Source organism: Bidens hawaiensis, unplaced genomic scaffold (assembly GCF_021521415.1).
Source record: "Bidens hawaiensis isolate Kalapana, Puna unplaced genomic scaffold, B.hawaiensis_p1.1 tig00000702_1, whole genome shotgun sequence".
NCBI classification, from domain to species: Eukaryota; Viridiplantae; Streptophyta; class Magnoliopsida; order Asterales; family Asteraceae; genus Bidens; species Bidens hawaiensis.
Genome location: NW_027491042.1, coordinates 1589878 through 1611551, shown reverse-complemented (window position 1 = coordinate 1611551; position 21674 = coordinate 1589878). Strand labels below are relative to the sequence as shown.

The following is a 21674-nucleotide window of genomic DNA, read 5'->3' as shown; positions in this document are numbered from 1 at the left end:
CATTCAACAAGTAATGGAGTTTAACGAACGTTACTGGTGGTACTCGGCCAAGCAGGGAAGACTTTAATGGGTTGTATTCTAGTCGAAGACCAGATATGGCGAGCATGACCAATTCTTTATCTGGTACAGGAGCGTTGATATTGGCAAGGGCTTTAGCATACTCTTGAGCACGAGTCAAATAAGCAATTGGAGTTTCATCACCTTTTTGTTCAATGCGCATGAGTTGAATCCGGAGAGAATACTCGCGTGTTGGATTACCAGGCGCATAGGCACGAGCAAGGGCAAGCCATAATTATCTGGAAGTCGTGCCTTGAACATGTTGAAAGGACGCTTCAGAGATGGTTGAAGTAATAATCATTCGAACATGAGCATCATTAATGATCCAGTGGAGATAACTAGGGTTATCAACCGAGGCCGTATCTATTGTAGCGGCCGTCTTTGAAGGTGAACACTTGATTGTTCCATCCACGTAGCCAAAAAGGTTGTTGGTTATGAGAAACGGTTGAATCATCTCCTTCCAGAACCCATAGTTTGTGGGTGTTAAAGAGAACTCGGACTTATGTGAGTTGTGAGCAGTTTTCTCTGCAGTGGAGAAGGAACTGAACATGGCCATTGGTAAAGAAATCGAGAAGGAAGAAGGCTGCTTGGGCAGCAATTGAGTGCTGGCGCCGGGATTAGGATTAGGGCCTGTGACGACAGAATTAGGGTTAGGTTAATCTTGGCTCTAATACCAAGATAAACCGTGTTATTGAATTGAATTGATATTGATTTCTGAATGAATGATTACAATAGAGAGCATTGATATATATAGGCCTAATCTATATTAAGTAAACTAGGGCCGGCTCTATTATGTTTAACACTAATTATCATAAAATTATTTAAGTAGCTGCATAGAAGAAGTTTCTACCAATTTATGTTACTAGAAACTGTTATTGAGTGTTAACTGTATAAGATCTCCCATCACTTCATATACACTTTGCATATGCATGCTATTTTTCATACATGTTCTATTTATTATTTGGTTGGTTTATAAACAACATAACCTCTTTATTTGTGTGGGAAATATGTAGTACAAAAACGTTAACGTGACGAATTACAGACAATGTAAAACAAGATTACATAAATTAAATGTGATTCGTATCGCTGTCTCCAATTGAACGATTCACTGAGATGGTGGATGAGGTTTCATGTTCAACACTGGTCCCTTTAGACAAATTTTGAGTCTTCCTAAAGAGAACTCATTTGTCTTCTAAGGCTTAAGAGCCGAAGCAGTGTGTATTGCCGCAGATGGCCCACACACCTGAGATAACACTAGTCTTTTGGTGTTTATAACTATGCGGAAAAAAGGTTGTGATATGTAGGACTGATTTGGTTAAATATGTCATCTTTACATGGCTGGAAAATGTTGCTCGTCTCTCTTTTGATTACCCTGTGTTTTCTTAATATAAGGAAATGAACTCACACACCCATTTTTATGCTCTCACAAACAGAAGCCGACATGCAAATTAATATTGTAATAAACAAAATCTGTTGCATTATTAGTGGATTTAATTTCATGACACTGTTATAAATGCTAAACTTTAGACGAGCATTGACAACTTGCAAGCAACAACAACTAGACGACTACTATAGTACTACTACTACTACCAGAGTTGTGGGAACTGCATTTCGGAAAGGGGCAACACGCGAGCAACATCCCATGTTGGGATTTAAGTTAACTTTTCTATTAAGATTAAGGGCATTTCAGTCTTTTTAAATTTGAAGGACTAATCATCTAATTTAAGTTAGTGTGGGACCAATTATGTAATTTACTTAAAATGTATAATGTTTATATTTTTTAGAACGTCGATTTTCTTGTCTTTAGGCTACCTTACACTCCAAATTTGGCCCCGATGACCCACTCTGACCACACTATGTTGTCTTAACCGGACTCACACTGGCTTCAGAGTTTGGCTTGGGTGTTCCCCCGAGAAACCATACAGCCATCCGACTGCCACTTGACAGTGCCGTTGTGCCACCACAAAAGAAGAACTCTCTGGTGTAACACACTGTGGGACGAAAACCCAGGTATATAATCATTTAATTTTGTTTTATATATATAATGTAATCTTAAAAAAACTAACATATTTAAAATAATGTTTATTTGGTCGATACAAGTCGACACAAATTCCGTCGTATCGACTATGTTCGTTACAGTATAAACAATGTTAGTAAAACCCAAACTAATTTCGTCAAATTAATATATAAAAAATAAAATATGTAAAACAACATTTATTCTGTCATTAACACCTGGGTGTTGGTAACACCTGAGTGTTGCCAGTCTAAGGCTTTGTGACGGTGAGTCGGTAAAACGAGTGTTGGTAACACCCAAATGTTGCGACATTGTGACAATCGTCGATTTCAGGTTAACTCCGTTAACTCAACTCCGTCAATTCAAACTTAAGATCATTGAATCTATAACGCACACCTCATTACATTTAAACTAGGGTTTAAATGACGCTTAACACTTACTACATGTGTAGTCTTTCGGGAATTGCACCGAAACGCAAACGAGTTGACGCAAACGATTGATGAATAAACGAAAAACGTCAAAACAGTAATTATGTGATAATTACGTGTTAGACTTATGTGTTATGTGATAACATGGTTATAAACGTTAACTCAAGATGTAAACAAGTTAGTTTAAGCTAGTTAAGTAATACTTAGAAGTGGAGGGGCCAAAGTGTAACATAGTATTATTATAAATACTAATAATAATAAACCCTAACTATTATTTTCTCTCCTCCCTCTATCCCGATCGGCCCCCTCCCCCTTGGCTCCTTGGCTGCCGTCACCTATACACACACATACAACCATCAATTTCAACTTTTGATCGAAGATTAAGGTGCTAGGAAGGTATAAACGACTATCCTATGCATCCTTTATACTTAATTTTGATGTTTAATGGGTTAATTGAAAACCCTAAGAGCCGATTTTATGTGTGTATGTAGTTCTTATGATTGTTGTTGATTTGATGATGATTTGATAACTAGATTGGATATTGTTACATGTTAATTGCTTGTGTCTTTGATTTGAGTTCAAACAAAAACCCTAACCATGTATGTAATGTGTAATTGATATGCATGGATAGTGATTATGGAGTCTAGAGTGTTATATGAATGAATTAGGGTTCATAGATAGTAAATATGTTGAGTTTGGATGCAAACAGTTTCGGGACAGATTGTGTTATTGATGTTTAACTGACTGTAACGAGGTGTAAATGAAAAAATTGGTTGAGATTATTGATACTACAGTAAACTAGGTTGAGTCTAGTTTCTAAAGAATATAAATTTGTTATTTTTGGACAAGTAAAGGTTAACTTTTATGATTTTACAAAAACATTGTGCAAAGCTGAGCTGTTAGACCTGCTGTGTTGTCTTGTAAATATTATATCTCATGAACTACGAGACCAATTGGGTTGGTTCCACTTCTGGAAGTTGACTTATTGAGTTAGGAACCTAACCCAAGTGGTCTTGCATTTATTGGATTTTTCGTTTAACGGGAATTTCAAATAACATTCTGCTGCGCATGAATTTGACTGTTATGAGTTTGCTGTAATGATTTGATGATTGTGAGAAACCTATGTGGAATAAAAATATAATAAAATATGTTCTGGAAACCTAAGACATATATGCTTTTGTGATGATTTTTGGTAAATTAATTGTGATGCTGTGATCGGTGAGATAGTACAATCTTTCAAGTAGAATTTCTGTCTCGGTGAAACTAGCTGCTGAGTTTTGTGAAAATGCATGAAACATGATACTTGCTATATAATTATTATGTTTTGACCAAATTGCCCTTGTGGGGAATAATTGCTAATTGATTGTCATGATTTGACCAAATTGCCCTCGTGGGGATAATGGCTAGTTAATTGTTATGTGTTGACCAAATTGCCATTACGGGGAGTAATTGCTAGTGATGTACTTTATGAATACGTGACACGTAAATAGTTGTTCACACATGTATTGTATCACAAATACATTTGTTAAAGTCACACACAATTCACAAACGAAACACGAAACATGTTATGTGCCTAGGTTATATGTGCCGGGTCTAGAGACTCGATAATATTCCGACACTTAGAAAAATCTCTTTATTGTTTTAGAACGCTAGAAAGAGTTTTTCTGTGACGCGCATCCTGGTGAATTATTTTGGGAATACTTCGCAAACAGTGAGTTTCACTTTCCCCTTTTAAACTTTTTAAACGCTTTTCACTTGGGGGAGATAACATACTCCGAAAACGCATTTAAGATTTTGTTAATATAGATTATATATCACTTGTAAAGACTAAGTGGCAAACGCGTTAACTAAAGTCCTTAATTCACATCGAACCGTTTAATATTGGATAATAGCGAGTCATTGTTGAGTAGTACTACTGGGTTTGACAAACCCCACCCAACGCTAAACTCGACTGGAGGTCGAGTGGGTGTAATCTTGGCTAAACACATACCATGGTCTGGATGACCTGGTGGCAAGGCAAATGATAAACAGTCAGCTTCGGTGTCGAACACTTAGTGATACTTGTTTTATAGGCTAGCTACCTATAGATATATAATTGACATAACATTATCTGGTAACGCAAAACGCTGTAACGCAAAACGCTGTAACGCAAAACGCTTAACGCAAAATGTTGAACGCAAACGCTAAACATCTATTTTTATATAAACTTGTGAACTCACCAACCTTGTGTTGACACTTTTAGTATGTTATTCTCAGGTAGCCGAGGCGGGCGCGTGGTTTAGGAACATGCATTGCTTGAAACATTTTTAATTATGCAAACTTATTTTAAACTGTGATCATTGGGTTTTAAGTCGTCCTGCGTGACGTAACATTGTTTTCTATGGTTTTACGCTTCCGCATTTAATTACTCGTAAACGTTTTCATGGTTTTGAAACTTTGTTTTAAGGTTTGATTATAACTAATGATTCCGATCCTGTTAGTTCACACCCTCTGACGGTAAAACTCCGTTAGTGGATTTTGAGGGTGTGACAGACATTGAGTCGACACGAATTCGGTCGGTTTTGGTTATGTTTGTTATAGTACTAAAACTAAAACTAAAACAAAAGGGTTGGTAAACCTCGGGCGCTAGTAAAACTCGACGTTGCCAGTTCTGGGCATTGCAACGATGAATCGACACGATTTTGGTCGGTTTAGGTTACCTTCGTTACGATATCGTAAAAGCCCAAAAAATAATAATAATAAAATTAAGGTAACGTGGCCCACTGTTTGTGCACTTGGACCAATGGTAGCCTTCGTCACCAAAATTCTCATTTATTATAGATTAATAGTAATATTTGTTTTTTAACATCCACGGGTATTTTAGTTATTTTATGAGAATTTAACAGAAAAGTTAACAAAAGTTAATTTAAACCCAAACTCGTTACAAAATTAAAAGGTTAAAACCCAAACTTGTTACTTCAAAACCTTCGTACCAAAATTTTTTATTTTACTCAAACCTCAGACACCATATGCGTAGTTGTGTCAAATAACAATATAAACATTTATGTGTGTCAAAAGGTGTGGTGTACACGGCCAATCAAGAATATTCTTATTTCATGCACCAACAAATTAGGGATTTAAGGAGGTAGAATTTCTAATCGGATTCCAAGGTGCAACCTCGTGGGTGGGTGGGGTGGGGGGGGGGGGGTCATGCTAAGTAGTTCCATGTATGAGAAATTCTCAACTACTAACCATGAGAATGATTTTCTTAGCATGACATTTGAACCTCATATGAGTAATATAGCATAAAAAGCTAAATCTTATGGTTATGACTTTTAATTATACTTAGTTGAGGATCAAGGAACGAGGAGATTAAATCTCAATATCTCTAATGTTTTATACAACGGAGGATTCAATAACATCCGGTGAATCTAAGACATCTCGTGACGTTGCTTTCGTTGGACCATTTAATATCTTACAATTGATAGGATGAGTGGCATATTGATTATGCATTCTTGAAGAGATGGGTGGAGTACATGATGTAATTCATGTTTCAAATATGTGTGAGTGTCCATGAGTTTTTAATCAGAATTTAAACATCGTAGAACAACCTCTATGGAATGAAGATTATAAGGTCAAATTCTTGAAAAGAATAAAACTAAAGTTAGTCAAAGTTAGATGAAACTCTAGACATCAAAATATACATGGAATTGGAGTCAGAGATGCAAAAGAAATGTCCACACTTATTCAATCAATCTCAAGGACAAGGTTAATTTAATGATAGGGAGGATGTAACATTCTTAAAATTTTGTGTTAAATATGAAAACTTTGAAATTTTAAGGGCCATGTGATCATTTAGTCAGTAAAGGCAACGCACCAATGTCATTATTTCCAACGGTATATCGCCCCAAAGCAGTTAACCCAATGTTGACACTTGACCATGAATCACTCCCTCCCCTACCCCTCGGACCCAAGGTGTCGTACAAGCCGAAGTTCTGTCTGTTCATCGAAGTTGTATACCCAATAGTATTGCCAGTTGTAAAGGTATAGGTTATCCATTTAGTGAATACATTTTTATAGCTTAGTCGCTTAGACCCTAGTCGAGGGTATAGTCGTAGAAGAGACGAACTTAACTTTTCATACAAAGGTTTTGATAGGATGAACATTTCTTCATGATGAAGAAACAAAAAGAATAATCAAACAAAAGACCAAAGGTCTATCTACTATAAAAAGGGGAAAACCGTTTTAAACTATAAGATGGTATACACGTTTTTACAAGGTTTGAAACCATAGTTTCAGACAGTAGGAGTCTAAAGCTAGATCGTAAGACGATCTAGATAATGGACATGAAACTATTTCAATATAAAGGTCCAAGATAATCAAGGAATTATAATTAGTTTAAAAGGAAATGATATATAAGGTGAATACACCCTTACTCTTTTAAATCATTTAAATGAGTCAAAGTTTACATGGGATTCATAGATCCCTAAAACTATTTAAACAAAGTAATCGTTACTACTTAGGTTAAAATATAAGTTTGTTAGAATCCTTACATATATGGCCTAACGGTGGGCACACCGTATCAAACATTTGCATTCCCATACTCACCGAGAGCTGAAGACAAGGATGTCGTTAGGGGAATGGTTTGGTGTATATATTTAGCTGCTAAGATCTTGGATGCCATCCGATGAGTTGTTTCGAGTTGAGCTTTGTATTATGAAGAATTATAAAGATGTTTTTTTTAGATAATCAGCGTTATTCACCAGCATTTGTGCTGATGTATTTTCCAAACAGTTTTTAGGTAATCCACAAGGAAACTCAAGATAAAGGATGTGGAGATATAGCAGTTAGATACTATCTAATCAGTTAATTTTGAAATGTTTGATTGATGTGAATGTTGGGATCCAGTGATGATTAGCCAATGGTTTAACAATTAAACCCGAATTAATAATTGTTTCATAATTAATAATCATATTAATAAATAGACAAAACGCAACGGAAAATAATTCGAGTAATCACTTTAAGGAACCGTACAGGATCCGCTTCCATACAATACGAGTATGAGTCAAACTGAATAAATATAATTGTAAACTTACAATTAATTTAAGTTTACCTCAGTTAATAATAACCGGTTGAGACACCGAGGTTCAACGAACGAGCGCTAGTCGACGAACCGAACAAAAGGTTGCGGCTTTGCGGTGGCTCCAGACTGTAACAACGATGGTGGAAGCGAACATGTGTGGCAGTAGCGGCGGGCCTGGTCGGAAAAACACGCGGCGCGGTAGGGAGTGTGACCGGCCTCTAGTAGCAACGGCGGTCGGTAGTGTTCTTTTGCTCGCTACCGTGTGAACAAGATTGGAACATAACTTCTATTAAATGTGTTCATCACCACCAAAATTAATAATTGGAACTCCCTTTTATTTAGAGTATATGGGGTATTGACCAATAAATTGTTTTAGGTTATCATCAATTATAATTATCATATTATAATAATACTTGTAAACAATATAAATGGGCCTTGAAGTCTAACTCATTCCAACTCTCTTTTAAAGCCCGAACTAGTTTACTAATTAGTAAATAAACTATATTATTTATAACTATTATAAATAATATTTCTGTCATAATTATTCGTCATCACCGGCTAAAAGAGTTAAGCGGGTTTAATGTTCGTTGCCCAAGGTGTAACTCTCACGGGTCGTAACTCGTTCGGTCACGTTGACTTACCCGAACCGGCCCATAATTCCAACAGTCTCCTGCTTGGACGGTTTGGGTTAATTGTTCAACGCTGGCAGCCAGCGGTGCTCTAGCTACACATAGCTGCCCCTAACAGGTTGTGATATTTTAAATTCATTAACCAAAAGATCTTGGAATACATTATTGCAAGATAATGAACTTATGGTAATCGTTGTCATCTATCCTTTCTGTATTAGACACCAATTGGACAATGACACATGGATCAGATCAATCTCATATGGCATTCAATCATTATTGTTCTCGATCTTGAATCAAAGTGGTCCAATCAAACACACAGTAAGTTTGGGTGAGGTCTCACACTTCACCAGCTTGAATCAACGAGGGCGCCAAAATGTCTAACTGTTACATATCACGTAAGAGTACAGAATTCTATCTTTATTACATACAACTCCCATTGAACTTTAGAATATTCCCAACCAATGCCTTTATAGCCGGCAGTTACGCGACAGCGGTTGACACTGATCAAAGAATAGCCTTTAGTAAACGAAAGTTATAATATGTATCTCAGGTCTAAGGATACTAAATGAGTATACCAATATCAAAACATCTTATGATTAAGATTCATGAAGATGATTTGATGCGAGTTACATCCAACGTCATTCATAATGAGGCCTATGAGTTTGGAAGTCAACTCATTGAGTCCAAAGTCAGAATAGTCTTAATTCAGATACGTTCCCACGAGTCTGACCGACTACAGATAATTTAGAATACAATATTCATGGATTAAACGTATTAAAATGAACACAGTTATAATATTCAATGTTTGCATTTAACCATTAAATTAAAAGTGAACTCAAAAGTATAATTGTTTAAATGTTCATACATCCAAATACTAAATCAAAACAAATGACTAGCTAATCTAAGACCGATAGCATTCTGTGTTGGTCATGTTTGTCCCGAAACATCGGCTTAGTGAACGGGTCTGCTAGGTTTTGATATGTGTCTACTTTGCTTATTATGATGTCACCTCGTTCCAGTATTTCCCGTATAAGGTGGAACTTCCTTAGAATGTGCTTGGCTCTGTGATGAGATCTGGGCTCTTTGGCCTGAGCAATAGCACCTGTGGTATCACAGAACACCTCAATAGGTTTATGAATACTCGGAACCACATCGAGGTCAGTGATGAACTTTTTCATCCAAGCAGCTTCCTTAGCAGCATCTGATGCAGCTATGTATTCAGACTCAGTGGTGGAATCTGCCACCACACTCTGCTTGGAGCTTTTCAAGTAAATAGCTCCTCCATTGAGAGTGAATACAAATCTTGATTGTGAGCGAGAATCATCTCGGTCAGTTTGGAAGCTAGCAACAGTGTAACACCTTACAGTGAGCTCTTCTTCCACTCCTCCAAACACTAAGAACATATCCCTAGTCCTTTTCAAGTACCTTAGAATGTTCTTCACTGTAGTCCAATGGGCAACGACAGGACTTTGCTGAAAACGGCTAGTCATGCTTAGAGCGTATGAGATGCCGGGTCTAGTGCATAACATAGCGTACATGATAGAACCAATTGCTGAAGCATATGGAATTACTTGCATGTGCTTAGTTTCAATGTCCGTTGTTGGTGAATGCGCTTTGTTCAACACGGTTCCTTTAGCAATGTGAACTCCTCTTTCCTTAGAGTTATCCATTGAGAAGTGTGTCATAACTTTGTCTATGTATGTACTTTTACTTAGCCCTAGAAGCCGCTTAGACCTATCTCGGTAGATCTTGATTCCCAGAATATAAGCAACTTCACCAAGATCTTTCATTGCGAAACAAGATCCCAACCAGTGCTTAACTTCCTTAAGCTAAGAATGTTGTTTCCAATGATCAGTATATCATCCACATACATGTTGAGGAACGATATAGTGCTCCCACTAGCCTTTCTATAAACACAAGGCTCATCTTCATTTTTGATAAAACCATACTTTTTGATTTTCTCATCAAAATATAGATTCCAGCTGCGAGATGCTTGTTTGAGTCCATAAATGGACTTATTTAGTTTGCACACCCTATTAGGATTTTTAGGATCGATAAAACCTTCAAGCTGAACCATATAGACAACTTCTGAAAGGTGTCAATTAAAAAAAGCGGTTTTGACATCCATCTGCCATATCTCGTAGTCATAATACGTGGCTATGGCAAATAATATCCTTATTGACTTAGTCATAGCAACGACGCGAGAAGGTTTCATCATAGTCGATACCTTGAGTTTGAGTAAAACCTTTCGCGATTAGCCGTGCTTTATAGGTTTGTACATTTCCATGCATGTTGGTTCTTTTGAAAATCCACTTGCTCCCTACTGCTCAACCTTTAGGGGAGGAGGGTAGCTCAACCAAGTTCCAGACTTGATTGACATGCATAGATTGCATCTCGGCATTCATGGCTTCTTGCCATTTCTCAGATTATGGATCTAAGACATCAGATTTTTAGTTAGTAGGTTCGTCATTTGACTCGGCTACTAATAGGACTTCGGGACCATCTAGATGCCATAGGTATTTAGAATTTGGTATGCGAGTCCTAAATAGGCACCAAGATCTTCCAAGCCCTTAGCAAGCTCGGAGGACATGGTGGCTAGCATAATGCAAGCAACTTCAATAGAGTCGTCATTATGCTTCTCAATAACCTTTCTGGCAGCAGCTGTATTATTTTTAGGCTATAATGGAACCGATCCATCGAGAAAATAGAGCTTTTTTGCCATTTTGAGAACCAGTCTCAAATTGCGGTGTCATTCAAGAAAGTTGGTGCCATTCAGCTTTTGTTTCTCAATAATACTCTTGTGGATGAATGTGGAGTTATATATAGTTGACATATGTTAAATAAACAAAAGTAATTTAATTATTATTTTCGATGTTTTAATCCTAATATTAATGACCCAATAAACATTAATAAAATAGAGACTTGAGAATCTGGCTTCCAGTTAGTAATTAGTAATGGCAGCTGCAACACACAATATTGGTAAGTGGTTAAGAAGACTGACAACGATTACCAATTGTGAATAAATCACAACTCTCGGTTATGAGGCCTATTAAGACAACTATTGCCTATGTTGATACGTTTAACCTCATCTATGCCCACTTTAGTTTTCAGACAATTGTAGCACGTAATAGAAGAGTAAAGTAATAGTCGCCCTAGTACAATCACTTTTGAAAGGGCCGGATGTGTCAATGAAACCCTTTCACCTTGAAGGTATAGGCTAGTAATCAAGTGCGGTGTTGTAGCTCCAAACACTTTAAAATTCGCATTATGCCTCAAGTGTGACTTATAGTAGGATGGCATAGACTATTGGTTTTAAAATTGTGATTAATTTTATAATTTACCGAATAGAGTAAAAGTCTAGTTTTATTGTATTAATCGGGACAACTTGATGAACCCTTTCATCTCTCAGGACACTTAGTTTTAAATAACCTATTAAAACTAAGTTTGTCGCGATCTCACTAACCAATTTTAAGTTAATAGATAAACTATTAAGTTATTAGTTTTGGAAAGTCAAATTTAGTTTAATTTTGCAAAAACAATAATTGGTTAATTTATTTTAAAATATTTGGTATTAGGTTGTGGTATTATAACCTATTATAATAAAGCAATGAACCACAATAACAAACAAGAATATGTAAATCTTAATTGGCCAAGTAAAGTGATTGATCTTGCTAGAGCCTATTTGCAAGATCAACCGGATCAAGGGGTCACAACACAAACAACCACAATGATGGACTTTTGGTGCATCTTGTCATCTTATGGCAACTCCCACTGACTTCAAGGACTCCATGAGCTCGTCCTCGGCCGGTACTGTTCTTTTGATTGCTGCCGTGTGAACAAGATTGGAACAAAACTTCTGTTGAATGTGTTCACCAAAATTAATAATTGAAAGACTCACTTTTATTTGGAGTATATTGAGCATTGACCAAGAAATTGTTTTAGGTTATCGTCAATTATAATTATCATATTATAATTTATAATACTTGTAAAACAATATAAATGGGCTTTGAAGTCTAACTCATTCCAACTCTCGTTTAAAGCCCGAACTAGTTTACTGAAATAAACTATATTATTTATAACTAATATAAATAATATTTCCGTCATAATTATTCGTCATCACCGGTTGAATGAGTTAAGCGGGTTTAATGTTCGTTGCCCAAGGTGTAACTCTCACGGGTCGTAACTCGGTCGGTCACGTTGACTTACCCGAACCGGTCCATAATCCCAAGTTCCCAACAGAGAAAACTCTCACATAGTAGAACGGAAACCGAGTAATAGTTACTTGTACAAGATATGTATAAATATAATTATTTGTATTCATTGTTAGCGTTAAAAGTCATATTTTGCTAGTTTTTTGAAAAGAAAAAGACTAGAATGTTTGCAGGCAGTTAATCTGCTATATAGTGATTAAGTATTATGATAATTCTTGGACCTTTCATTTACTATGATTATGATAGATCTAAATTGACCTGGGATGAGAGGATTATGCATGATTTGATAGACTTAAACCTCTCTGAGGATATGGTTGAGGATAAGAATTCTTGGAGAAGTAGAATTAAAGTTAAGGATTTTTAGGGAGAAATGAATACCTTAGGGCTTCTATTTCCTTTATTTTGGTCACACACCAGAATGGTATTTTCTTTACATATTATATAGTATTATTATTATTACTATTATTATTATTATTATTAGTATTTTATATTATTGTTGAACTTTATCCTTTGTATTGCTTTATACATATGTACTTTAGAGCTGAGGGTTTCTCTGGAAGCCACCTCTTTATCCCTATGGATAGAGGTACGGTGTGTCTACATCCCACCCTCCCTAAACCCTACTTATAGCTTTACTGTTGGTAGGACTTCACTGGATATGATTGATTGATTGATTGACATGATAGATCTAAATATGATTGTTATTGCTAGGTAGCATAATATAAAATTGTTGGCCAAGTTGTTCTTCTCTATGTGGTCCAGAAATGTTAGGTGATAGTCATGACACTAATCTGTCTAACTAAGAAACAAATTTGCTAAAGCAAAACAAGCTTAGGCCCATGGTCCAGTGGACATATAATATAGCTCTAAGAAACTTTAATTTGTAGCCAAGATGCTCCTTTAATGGGCCTTTAAGAAAATTAACCGTTATTGTGAAAACTACTAACTAAAAATGTGTCATCTGTATTAAGATATCCCACTAGCAGAACTTGTAATTTTCTGTTCTTAATCTCTTAAGAGACAAAAATATATACCGGTACTGTTTAATTATACCAAAAATGTACAAATATTTTATGCATTTGTTAGATTAAAAGCTACCAAGAAGGGCACTAGATCTTGTCTGCTACTTTTTATTTTCAACACAAACCACTTAAAAGTAGATTATTATGTCCCTGGATAATCATGCCTAAATGTATGCTATAATTTATCTGTTGAAAAATTTTAAACTAAAACGTGTCATAACTTACTTTCTTCACAGTAAACATGAGAGTGCTCGTCACCATTTACATAATCATAGTTATTGATGTAAACCGCGCACCATATAAGTGAAAAAACCAAGTATAAAGTTGCATTATACCATGATATTTCTTGATTTTATATATGTGGTCAACTATTTTGGCATTATTGACATAAATTTGGAATTGGTGCCAAGTGTGAGATGCACTTTCATTAGCATGTTCACATTGCACTCAATTCATACTTGTATCTGCACGGTTTCTATAAAGTTGCAGATGCCTTAAGGACCACTTCAAAATGAACAAATTTGATGATAGCATGTGGCCTTTCCATGTAGATTATCATTGTTATTTTTGTAATGCTTCCACTTTTAGATGGATATATATGATGACTTTAAGAAGCAAATGATTTCTTTTTTCCCAGTGAATTAAGAAATTAATTCACCTTTCAACACCAAAGAACCAAGAGACTCAAAACAAAATTAAAACAAGATTTGAACACAAAACAATCATCAACGAATATGATTAACAATCTTTAGCACAATATATATTTAAACAATCAAATTGTAGCTTGTGACACTTTAGATTATATTACAAAACTACCTAGACGTTTGAAACAAATAACACAAAAATTGCTGTACAATACCATCTCAACACACTACTAGACACATGTAAATATTATCCGATAACTTAAAAAGTAATCGGTAAGAACGGTATGATAGCGAATTACCACCAACTCAAGTACTGTTATATATATATCATTATTGCTGCTCTCTTTCGGGCATCGCATTAAATGCACGTGCTAATCTAGTAACAAAAAACTATAGTAAAACAGGCACCGTAGACAAGAGGCCCATTGATGCACTATTGAAGGAATATACAAGTAAAACAGAATGGGAAAAGGGTAAGGCACAACTTAATAAAAGGAAGATTATGAAGATGACAGACAGAGACTTATTAAGTGCTAAAATGCACCAGGGGCGCACTAACACACAAGTCCAAAGTATTAAAAAAAAAAAAGCACACAATTAATAAGTATATAGAAATGAAAACAAAGCAGCATAGCATGCCTATGGAAAACAGCCCCTCCCACTTCTACACTCCACCTCATCATTACATTCAAGAAATATGGTTGGTTCCCACATCAAATCCACCCACAAACCTCTTCAAACATAAATATTGTTAAACAACAATATTATTCTTTCCAGGGTTTTCTAAAAGATTCAAGCTTTAATAATCTTTTGATATATATTTTCTTTAAGTGGTTTGTGTTTCTTTTTGTGGTTGAGTGAAAGAAAACAAGCAAGAAAGAAAGATTGTGGTGTTCTTGATGGGTAGCTGCTGGTGTAAATGGAAACCCTCTATTTATAGAGTCTCATCCAACGCAAAGTCAGGTCGGTTTTATGATTAAATTCTTGATTTTGATCTTTATTTATGCGGTTAAAAACATTGTATTCTTGTTCTTCTGTAACTTGATGTTTGATAATATGCAATTTGTAACAGATTGTAGCTAGGTAGGTTTTCTTTTCTTTTTTGACCACTTGCCAAAAACATTTACTTTGAGTTGATGGTTTGTTAAAAAGGTGACCATCACTCAAGAGTAAGAACTTTTTATATTTTGTTGGGAAAGTTGTTTTATTTTTTTACAGAAGAGATTGAGTAACATAGCACCTAGGGATCTTTCTAGGTATGTACTCCTGATTTGGTTTCTTTAATCCTTTTGAAAAGAAAGAGAAAAGGTGGCGTTTCTGGATATGCTTAAATCCACGTATGTATATTTAAATATTTTACGACAAACTATGATCATACTTTTAAATAAACCTGTAAACCACTTAGGGGAGATGAGGCGTCTGCAGGTACCCATATTCGGGTATGGTACCCATGCAGTAAACACCGTTGCCGCCTGTATAATCTCGTTTTTGGGTACCATAAATCGGGTTCAACTAGTCGAGAAAATAAGTAGGGGAGAAAGAGATATATATGATGTGTTTGAGGGGGTTAAATTCAATAATAATAATAATAATAATAATAATAATAAAAAAGAAAATCCACCAAATAGCCTGTATTTATTAACTTTTTCTAGAAATAGCTTAGGTTTTTAAAAAAAAAATCCTCAAAATAGCTTATTTTTTATGTCGGATCCGACAGATATAAGCACTGATCCGACGAATTAGTATAGCTATTTATAGGTCCACAAATTCCGTCGGATCCGACTGAAAATAGGTTATTTTGGGGATTTTTTGAAAACATGGGCTATTTCTAGAAAAAGTTGGTCAAAAGTAGAATAATGTTGAAGACATAGAATTTTTTGAAAGGGAAAATTCCCTAAATGACCCTAAAAAAGAAAGAGAAAAAAAAAGATCCTATTTCACTCAAGATTCCCAAAACAATCCAAAAATATGTACTGAGGCGACATCTTGGAGAAATAAACGACGGTATTTGTTAACCAAACAAAAGCTGACACGTGTAAAGATTCTGACACACCAGACGAGATTTTTAAAAATCTCGTCTGTTCCGACCCTTTTTTTAACTTAATTAACTTTTTAAAAAACCGTCTCTCCAGATGGTTTTTTTATGTTTCTCGTCTGTTCCGTACATATTAATTTTTTCTTGAGATTTGAGCTTTTTAATTTCGTCTTGGTAGACGCATTTGGATTGAATTTCGTCTTCCAAGTTCATATTCTAAAGTTTCTTATTTGGTGGTTATAAAAGTTTAAATATCGTCTGGACCGATAGGATTTTCCGTATTCCGTCTTGACCGACCATGTATTTTATTATTCCGTCTAATCCGACGGTATTTTTAATTATTTTTAGGTAGACCCCACTTTCCTAATTAAACTATCATTTTTAATTATCAACTTCTTCAAGTATTTGATTCATCTTCATCTCTTCATGTTCTTACTTTTTATCTTCAAGTTCTAGTTAGCTTTCAATTAGTTTTATGGAATTTGATAATATTCATCTCCAAACGTGGAAATTATGTTACCGCCGTAGTACGATCCCAAAAACCCGGGACCCAAATCCGCAACCTCTACTCGATCTCCTCTCTTATACTTCGATCATTTCGCTAAAGTGTAGTTACGAGATTGATGGATTATAGATGGTTATAGATATAAGAAGATGAAGATATAGATAGGAGAATAAAAGAGGATTTTAACTTACAAGATAAGAAACTTTGGAATATGAAATTGGAAGACGAAATTCAATCAAAATGCGTCTACCAAGACGAAATTAAAAAAACTCAAATCTCAAGAAAAAATTAATATGAACGGAACAGACGAGAAACATAAAAAAACCGTTTGGAGAGACGGTTTTTTAAAAAGTTAATTAAGTTAAAAAAAGGGTCGGAACAGACGAGATTTTTAAAAATCTCGTCTGGTGTGTCAGAATCTTTACACGTGTCAGCTTTTGTTTGGTTAACAAATACCGTCGTTTATTTCTCCAAGATGTCGTCTCAGTACATATTTTTGAATTGTTTTGGAAATCTTGAGTGAAATAGAATTTTTTTTTTTCTCTTTCTTCTTTAGGGTCATTTAAGGAATTTCTCCTTTTTGAAATCCCCCCACCCACACACCCGACCCTACCCGACCCATGGCCATAGTAGCGATGGAAGTTTTGATACGAAAGAGGATTACTTGGTCGAGCAGTGGACAGGTTAGTGGGCCTTTAAATGCTAAATCCAAAGCCCAATAACTGGTTAGTGGGCTTTTTACATGTTAAAACCAAAGCACAATTTGTTTAATCTTTTATTTGGTATATATGATTTATTTTCATGTTTTTGATGTTTAATCTTTTTTGTAATGTCTGGTGTAACTGGTCAATGTATTTTATTTATGTTTTCATATTCATTTGAATTATGTAGTTTGTTTTTTTGTTTATTTTTTTATATATTTAACAAAGGTTTAGTTATTGTGTGTGGTTAATTGTTTATTTTTGTGTATTTAAAAGTAGAACAAAGAGGTGTAAATGATATGACAATGTGGGATTTGAAATCTCTACATAGAGGGGAAAAATCTTACCACCACATCATATTCCTTAAGTATAGAGAGTGCCGCTTAATTATTTATCGTTTAATAATGTGATAAGTAACACTAACACTACATACCCATATTTATTTGGTTCTCACATTTTTTTCTTAGGATTTATTTTGTAACAAACTCCATATACGCACACACATTATTCTAAAATCTGTATGTTTAGACACCATAACCTTCTTATCATAACCAAAATCTATATATACAAGTGTGCATGTGTGTATAAAGGTTCAAATACCATTTTTAAGTAGAGAAATGCAACAACCATTCAAGCACTTGTATGTACAGCAACAACCATGTATGAAGTAAAATCTCACCAATAGTAAAGCTATTGGCAAGGTCTACAGATGGTGGGATGTAGACAAACTAAACCTCTATCAAAGAGGATACAAAGATTGCTTAGCTCAATAACTTGGACATGAAAAGTATATTTGAAACATAGGGTATTTCTCATGAAATCTAAACATAATAAAACGAAAAGTACTAAAATTAAGTATTGCTACACAGTCTACACTACCAATAACAGAAAAATGGTGAAAAATATTAGTATTAGCTTCAATAATTAGTATTACCCGTTGTGTTGCCTTTTACCCTCTTTTGTTGTTCCTTGTAAGTGTATTCCCCTCTTATATGTTGGCTTAATATTTGCTAGTTAATATTAGGCTTTAGAACTTTTAATATTTTTACAGTCTCCTTTTGGGCATGATCATTGCTTTAACTAAACTGTTATTATATCTTACTACTGTATATACAAATTTGGTAAGAAGTCACATGGGATCTGAAGTAGACATTTATTTCATTCCATTGCTTGATCTTGGTTTCAGAATTGGCAAAGGATGAAGCTTCAATGGCTAAAAGAAAGGAGGAGCTGAAAAAGTTGCCATCAAATCCCAAAGAAGTAGAAGATCTGCGGCGTAGTTCTGCTACTAATCTTAATCGTATTCACCTTTGATGAACTTAGAAAAATGACTGATAACTTTAGACAAGATCACATGCTAGGTGGAGGGGGGTTTGGTAGTGTTTACAAAGGCTTCCTTTATGATGATGTAGAAGAAAGGGTTCCTCCTGTTCCGGTAGCCGTTAAAGTTCATGATGGAGATAACAGTCATCAAGGTCATAGAGAATGGCTGGTGATTACAACTCTCTCTCTCTCTCTCTCTCTCTATGTATATAGATACATTCATATACACATCTATATGCATTTATGCTTTAAGTTAGAGGTGGCAAAACGGGTGGGTTGGACAAACACTATAACAAGTCAAAATGGGAATTAAAATACAAGTTGAAACAGAGGGGTGCCAACTCCTTTTCATATCTTTTAAAAAATAATTATATAGTAGTATTCTAAATCTTTGAAAGTACGAGTTTATGACGTCGAATGCATTACGACCAGACTTTGGAGTTTGGAAGACTTTGAACTTGTTCGACACAATTGACAAGTCAAAGTTTTAGCTAAGTTCTTTGATTTGACCAGTTTGAGCTAAAACACAACTATACAACCCAACTCCTAAATAGATTGAAATTGTCACCTCTACTTTTGGTATCTCTTTTTCAGTCGATTTTTAGTTGATCATAGATTTTGTGTGCATTATAGGCCGAGGTCATATTTTTGGGGCAACTTTCTCATCCAAATTTAGTGAAACTTATTGGATATTGCTGTGAAGATGAGCACAGATTTCTCATATACGAGTATATGGCACGTGGTAGTGTGGAAAATAACTTATTTTCGAGTAAGTGTAGTCATTACAAAATTTACTTTTTAACATTCAGAAGAAGTTTAGTGATTACATTGAACTTCATAACACATATTTTAGATGTAAAATGTTATTTTGTTGCAGGAGTGCTACTTCCTCTTCCATGGTCAACTAGAATGAAGATCGCTTTCGGTGCTGCATGCATACTAGACTATAACCGCGACGACCCATTAGTTATAATGATACGCACTGCATAGATTTGTGTAGTCTTTGTTATCTTATCTCTTTACCTTTTTCACTCATACGCGCGTGCATACACGGCTTACCTGTAAGAATGTCGACGCCACCCTCATCATCATCTGATCCGATGACTCATGCTCACGGGAAGGAACCGCAGTTACCTTCCGCATCGCCACCCCGAGTAGTCCCGGAACTCAAAGCTTCCGCACCGAAGAGATACCGCTTATCCGGATGCATGTACGAAAACGAAGTTAGCTGGGATTGGTACCCTAATATGATCAGACGTATGGTCTATCGCGAACAAGTTCCCCCGTTACCTCACCAGAACCACCCTGCTTATCCCAACACCCTACCACCCATAACCGAACCTGTAGAGCGAGTTCTCGCAGCTGTTGTTTCATGTTTGGAGCGTGATGTGGGTTACATGCGCTATACGAGAGCAAACGTTTCCGGACTGTTAAAAGACGGAACCGAGACTAAGGAGGAGATTGCCCGCATGGCAGCGGCAATGAAGGAAATGCAAGAGGCTAGTGATCAACAGATGAAGATTATGAGAAAGATGCAAGCCGAGATGATAGACTTGCAAGAGCAACTCCAAGTAGCAAGGACCCGAACCGAGATAGCTTTAGAGCGTTGCGATGTGTTACAAATGCAAATTGCTCAGAACGCAGCCGAACCTGAGGCAGAGCCTGAGGCCGAGCCTGAGGCAGAGCCTGAAGAGGAACCTGAAGATGATCCCGAAGAGGAGCCCGAGGAGGATCCCGAGGAGGAACCCGAAGAAGAACCGGAGGAAGAACCGGCTGAGGAGGAGGCACACTCAGAGGTGTCCTCAGATGATGACATCTAGTGATGATGACACCTAGATGGAGGGGTTGTCTCCATCCGAACTATTATTTTCTATGATTTTAAGGATTGATTGGAAATACTTTGTAGTGAATACAATGGTTATAATCATGAATTATTATTTAGATTAATATATGGTTGTGATGTGATGTTGTTTCTTATTTCTTTCTTACCTATCTTTTTATTACATGTATGGTGTGTTGTATATGAAAGAAAAATTCATGTTTAACATTTTATACTGTGATTCTAGGAAATGGCTGGAAGAAACGCTGGACACGGACGTGGTAACATCAACTTGACTGCAGCTGAACTCCAAACTCTGCTGAACGACCATGCGGCGGCCGCTTTAGCCGCACATGTTCAGAATCAAGCTGGAGGTCCAAGTGGAACGTGTACATTCAAGAATTACCTTGACTGCAAGCCCAGTTCGTTTAAGGGCACTGAGGGAGCTATAGGCTTCCTGCGTTGGGCTGAGAAGGCCGAGTCGGCATTTGAGATGTGTAATTGTCCCCCTGCCAGTAGGGTCAAATTCGCTGCTGAAACACTTGAGGATTCTGCCCTCACTTGGTGGAATTCGAACGTGCAGATCCTTGGATTGGAACTGGCTAACGCGATGAACTGGGAGGAGTTCAAAAACATGATGCGAGAGGAGTACTGTCCGAGAGAGGAGATTTCGAAGTTAGAGTCAGAATTTTGGTCACTGAAGATAGTGGGCTCAGAAATCGAAACCTACACTACCCGTTCTCACGAGTTGGCTGTGATGTGTCCGCAGATGGTGGATCCGCCGAGTAAGAGGATTGAGATGTATATCGATGGGTTTGCACCGCAGATTCAGGGTATGGTGACGTCTTCCAGACCAGCCACGATTCAACAAGCGATCCGTTTAGCTCACAAACTGACGGATCAAGCTGTGACCCAAGGTGCGTTACCACCTAGGGGTTCAACCACTAAAGCCCGTGATAACCCGAGTAATGACAACAACAGCAACAGCAACCCGAGCAGCGGAAAGAGAAAGTTTGACAGCACCAGATCCTCATCCTCGAACCTCCCACAGCAACAACACTACCGTAAGCCCGAATTCACTCGAAGCTTTAACAATCAGAGTCACAACAACAATAACAACGGTAGCGGGCAGGGTTCGAGTGGATATGCTTGGAAATATCCGAAGTGCAATAGGTGCAACTATCATCATGCTGGCCCGTGTGACCGTGTCAAGTGTCAGAGATG

At 36.4% G+C, this 21674-nt stretch overlaps 1 pseudogene; it reads left to right on the top strand.

Annotated features, from left to right (window-relative positions):
• The first annotated feature begins 14452 nt into the window (after nt 1-14452).
• Nucleotides 14453-19621, top strand: LOC143532098 (putative serine/threonine-protein kinase PBL16; annotated as a pseudogene).
• The last annotated feature ends 2053 nt before the right edge of the window (nt 19622-21674 follow it).